Here is a 6,203-nt window from a genome sequence, read left to right on the forward strand (position 1 = left end):
TGGTAGTGCAAAGGATGCAGCTGCTGCATGGGCATTAGTTTATGCATGTCTGGACATGGTTGAAATGGTAAAGAGAGGGCAGGAACTAGAGCTTGAGAAAAAGCAGTTACAACAGTGTTTGAATAAATGTGAGACAGATGGGTGTGAATTGATAGCAGAAAAGCTCAGAATGGTGACTGTTCTCAGAGATATACAAGAGGAGAGAGACAAGGCAAGCAGGAATGCAGAACAGTATAGAAAGGAGTTAACACACACAAAAGTTGTGTTAGAAGAAGCAAGAGCTGCAACTCGCTTCTTGGCAGAAGAGAACAGGGCAGCAAGGGCAGCAGCAGACCATCAGGAGCATGAGGCAAAGATTAGTAAATTGCGTGCCCAACTTAGTGCCCATAAGGGGGTGGTAGCAGCTGTGAGGTTGAGAGAAGGTTGTGATTTGAAGCCCCCTAGGAAAATAAAGATCCCCCCTGATGATGTCCCCAAAAACCCATTTAACCCCAACTGGCCACACATGCATAATGTTGCCCCTGTGTCTACAAGGGAGGTTAAACACATAGTTGCAGGAGCCGATCTGCCCACAACAGAGCTGGTCCCGGACATAGTAAGGTGGTCTCCTAGTCAAGCCAAGGCTATTGCTGAGAGACTGGGGCCACTGAACCGTGACACAGCTGTTGCATGGCTGGCCCGTGTTTGGCAAATGTACCCCTGTGCTGATGGTATGGACTTAACCCAATTGGCTCAGTTATGCGCCTCTCCTTGTGATGCAGATGCTCTAGACATAGGCATAGGTTCTTGGGAGTGGACTGCCACTGGACCCCAGGAATGGATGATAAGTGCTCTTAAAACATTACTGCCTGCGTCTTCCCTTAAAAAACTGTATATAATGGAAGAGCAGAAACCAGGAGAGGCCCCAGAAGCTTACCTAACTCGAAAGAAAATGCTGGCAGCTCTCTCTGATTCATTACCCCAGACAGAAGAGAATGGGATTATCACTTTCCAGTATCAGGGGCATGAATTTGTACAGAGCACTTATGCAGGACTAAATTCTCAGACAAAACTGACCATGGGGACTGTGGATTTAGAACACCAACCTGGAGTGAACTAGTGACAAAAATCAAACAGGCAGGAGATTTGCTGCGAGAAACTGGTGTCTTAAAAAGACAAGTCAGCAAAAAGACTACCTCAGAGCCCGTGCAGGCTATCACATTTACAAATAATGGTCCTCACTCCACCAGGCACCCTCCCAACCTTAATTCCCCTATCTCCCACAACCCTGGGCAGCGCCGACCCAAGGAGACCCTTACGAACATGATTTGGAAGGAGCTGGTGAATTTAGAGGAGGATATGGGAAAATATGATCACCAGCCCCTCAGCATCCTGATCAATGCTTTGTCTCGGGTCATGTGGAAAACGGAGTTAATGCAAGGAGCTCCCCCACAACACACTGCCCCGATATGGAGTGCATCCCCCACACCCACTCCCTGTCAAAGCCAGATCCCTGTCCCCTCTTCTGAGTGGAGGCTCTGGGAGAATGACAATCAGTAGGGGTGCCCGGTTTCCCACGGACCTCCCCAGCTGATCGGAAGACGTATGGAGGAGACCCACTGTGAGGGCTACAGTGGGGAACCCAGAGATGTTAGCCCAATTGCTACTGGATAGGATGTCCGAAAGAAGACACCCCACTAAACAGGTTCAGCTCAACATATAGGAGGGAGAAACTGTCACCCATGGTTTGTCTCTTGGGAGTGGTGATTTGCCTGTTAGAAAAGCCATCCCAATCTCCCAGTATTTGTCTGTGAACAGTCATGTGGTCTGTGACAAGGGGGAGGGAAGTTCAAACTGTTTGTCTAGTCAGAAAAGCAGTTTAACTGCTGGGAGAGAAAGTGTCTCCAATCTTCTGTCTGTGGAGCAGGCAGAAAGTACCTCTCCATTTATGCTGACGGAGGATGTCAGTTGTGCCAGATATGGTTCTGGACTCAACTAAAACCCAGGAAGGAAGTGTTCCTAAGCCTGTGTCTGTTGGTGGTAATGACTTGCCTATGGAGGGAGTTATCCCAATCTCCAAAGGTTTGTCTGGGAACAAAGGGGAGGAAATTCCAAACGTTGTGACTGTTAAGAATGGCAGTTTATCCGTTGGGGGAGAGTTTGTCTCCAATCTTCTGTTTGAGGAGCAGACAGAATGTGCCTCTCAGGTTATGCTGATTAAGGATATGTCAGTTGTCTCAGAAGTCGTTCTGGACTCAACTGAAACCCAGAAAGATGTTTCTGTAGAGCAACCCCTAACTAAAAAGGGGAAAGACAAAATTTCTGGGGAAAATGAATTGTTGCCTGGAAGTGCTCCTGAAGGAATAAAACCTCATGCTAGCTTTTTCAAGCAGTTTGCTGCAACTGAAGGGTGTGGAAGTGAGTTAATTGAGTTAGCTCAGAATGAATCATTGCCTGTAGCAAGCAACAGTGCAGGTGCTGAGAAATTTGGTTCAGTTTCTAGCTGCCAAAGTTTCTCAACTGTGTATAAATCCACTGACTTTGTTTTAGAAAGATCCAGGGTGAAGCCATCCCTACTAAAACCGACACTGCCTCTGTCACTGCTAAGCAGCTCTTTACACACACCTGGGATGGCCGCTGCTCTCTTGTGAATCGGGTCAGCCCCAGTGTTTGTCAGGTAGAAATCCTAAATGGGAAAAATGGAAAACCCTGGCGGAAATGGTTTCAGTCTTCAAAGCTCAAAGAATGGAAGCATTAAACCACCTGACCCTCAAGACTGTCTTCTCCATCCTGTCGGCCACCCTTCTTGGCCAGCAAGAAGGAATGGCTTTGAGCCATTGGAAAATATGCATCGAGTGGACTAGTCAGTGCCTACCCCGATGTTAAGATGGGAAAAGGCCAGAAAAGACCTTGACTTATTATGGCCACCCTCACATAGGTCACTGCTTCATGTTCACTCTGTAATATTGGTCCCAGATTCTCCCAGTATATACGGGGGGATTGTGGGAAGGTTTTCTCTCTTCTCTGCCTCCTCACAGGTCCCGTACACGAGCCTTGACATCCCACCGGTGCACCAGCACCCTGCTATGCATAAGTGTCTGGAGTCTGATGCTGTCCAGGCTCTATGATGAACCTGTGATCCCTCTTAGGCTCTGGAGGTGCTTGCCAGCTGGAGCCCAGGAAGCAAAATTGCTGTGACACATGCATGGATTCTATGGGAATGGGAGCAACCCCCTGGCCCTGCAGCGTCACTACCAGTTCTACGCTGTTGGCAACTCCTCAGGTTGCCCCTGGGACAGCATTGCCAATTGCACACAGAGTGCCACTGGAGAGCCACTCAAGTTTTGTTATGAAACTAAGACCACTGCAGACTCCGTCCCATTCTTCTGTAAGCCATTGTGGTCTCCAATGGGACGTACACCATCAAACACACCCAGTGACAACCTCCTGGGTGGCAGAAGGTGCAGGGTAGCCCTGGTTTCCTCCGCTGTTTGGGGAACAACCAGGCCCCTACATTGTCATTGGAACTCAGACACCTCCATTACCCGGAGATGAACTGCAGCTGTCTCTGATCACGCCAGCAGGCAACAATATCACACGGTTCCTCATAAACTGGGAACCGCTGAACTGGACTTTAGCTGGGCATGACCTGATTCAGCAAGGTCCCCCAGACTGGGTAGTTCCATTAAAGGGCATACATTGTGACAAGCTCATGCCAGCAATTTGGTTTAAATTCTATGGGCACATTGCCATTTTGGGGGATTTCATGATCCCAGTTTGTACAGAGTGGAATTGGGCCAACAACAAAAAAACAGTTTTAAATTTCGACCCTCTGATTACAAACCTTGCTCCCCTCCGACATTTAAGAGCCCCAATTTCAGGTCCCCATGTGTTGAAATTGGATTAACAAGAACATTTGGTTCTTCAACCTCAGACTTCCCTGAAGGAGGTTCAAATCCACCTAGAGGGCATGAATATCTCTCACATTGCACCTCTAAGTGCTCCCTTGATTGGAACTAGCCATAAGGGTTGGGATGAATGGGCAACCTGGGGATAAGTCTCACTGTTCCTTCGATGTTATCCAGGAAGAGGGGTCTGGTATTGTCTATGTTGGTAAAGCATGTGTGTGTGTAAGGAGTATTGATTAATGGACATTGGATCCAACCCATGGTGCCTTACGTTAATTGCTGTTTCTGTAATGTAACCACCATTGTTACTTGTGATATTAAGTTTACGGTGCCTATATGGACTGTACAACATTTAAATGCCTATCCTGAGCTCTACAAGGAGGTTTCCCCCATTTCACTGGGAATGGGTCTCATTGCCATTAAGGTAAAAACACAGGCCATCACGCCTGGCGGGAGACTTTCTTGGGTGGAGCCCCAGTGCAACAGGTCTTATTTAGCAATACAAATGCATTTTTCTTATAACGCTTATTCACATTATCCATCACCTCCTGAGCAACAGAATCTGAGGTCTTTGGTGTTTCTGTGGGTTTGGCAGTCACACTCTGTTCCTGTTCCAGTAGAAACAGACTTTTTCCCTTTATCCGCATTGCTCTGCTTCACGTACATTAGGTACCTTTGAAGCACGGCGCTGTAAAGTTTAGCCTTTTCGTATTCGGCTAAGTCGGTTCTTTGAAGAACAGACTTCATTTCAGCATCCAGTAAGGGAGTTGCGGTCGTTCTGATATTTTCCTCTGCTGGAGGGGGAGCCCTTAATTGCTCCAATTGGCGGAGGGGCACCAGGTATATTTTTTCTGCATACTCCATTATCGATTAGTCAAAAGCCCCATTATCAGAGGGATAGCAAAACTTAACAGAGGTCCGATAAATCCCCCAGACTGCTTCACCAGATGTTTCTTTCTTTTAAGTGAAACCCTTTTATTACACAAAGTTTTTATAACTTTTTCAGCACGCGCACTTGATTTTGTGTCAGAAGAACTAGGGATGAGTTGTCTGCTGAGGATTTCTAAAATCAGACCTCAAAGCTGCTACAGAGCAATAGAGAGTTGCATGTTGATGGGACATTGTGCCTCGTTGTGACAGTTGTAAAAAACAGGGGTGGGGACGCTTGTAGAGTTTTAAATTCTATCCTCAGTAGTCAAATCATCCATAAAAAGACGATGTTTAGTAGACCTGACTTACACCAGTACCAATCTGTGTTTTGCGGGTGGGCTCTTGGCCATTATGTCCGACTGTAAACCTACGGACGCTGAATTGTTAGCGGGGACAAGAAAGTTGCATGAGAAACTGGGGCGGTCAGATCAAAAAGGGTTCTGCTCAGTGACGTGGCAACATTTGAACAGCATTATATGGATTTAAACAACACGCTGCTATACCTGTGTTGCAAGATTGTAAAAGGAGACGGAACTGAACTCACCGAGGACAGGCCTCGTGAATTACCCCATGACCTCTATTTTCAGTCAGTTGGATGTCACGTTGGGAGACCGCCTCATAAGCCGAAGCAACAACTGTTACCCTTACAGGGCCTTTATAGAATTGGTGCTCAATTACAGCGACGACACCCTCACCACGCAATTTTCCACCGACCTGTTTTACAAAGTCACAGCCAGACAACACGAAGAAATGGAGTTCAATGGAGGGAATCTAGGGCTCGATGAAGCAGCACTTTCAAGCTGCCTCTCCTTATATGCCCCTGGACTCCATGGACTGGGTCAAGCAGCACTTTCAAGCTGTTACCCTTATGTGTCCCATATTCAGCACATCCCTATCCCCACTCTCACATCACAATTGTACTGGCAGTAACCTACTTGATGAGCAAACCCCACAGTATTTTGGGCACTGCAGGGATCTTTAGCTTAGGTAAAAGAAGCATTGCTGTAGAATAAATGGGGGAAGCTAAGAACACAAAAGAGTAAAGTTTAGCAAGAGAGAGAAGCAACCAGCTTAACCATACAAGTTATTTATTGAATAATAGTGATCATTACACAAGGAGAGCTAAACCAACATAATATACATAATTAAAGGTTAATACCTAAGGTAGAGAGGAAAACAGAGAGAGAGAGAGAGAGAAAGAAGGGGATCTCACCACTCCCTGAAGCTTGAACTGGTCGGGGTTCCCAGGGGATGGTGGTAGTTCAGGGTCCTGAGGGCTGGAGACAGGCAGAGGCCCCCAGCACGATCAGTCAGGAGATGTAAAAAGCAACAGAGGGTCCTGTGGCACCTTTGAGACTAACAGAAGTACTGGGAGCATAAGCTTTC

The sequence above is a fragment of the Trachemys scripta genome, chromosome 10 (assembly GCF_013100865.1).
Source record: "Trachemys scripta elegans isolate TJP31775 chromosome 10, CAS_Tse_1.0, whole genome shotgun sequence".
Classification (NCBI taxonomy): domain Eukaryota; kingdom Metazoa; phylum Chordata; order Testudines; family Emydidae; genus Trachemys; species Trachemys scripta.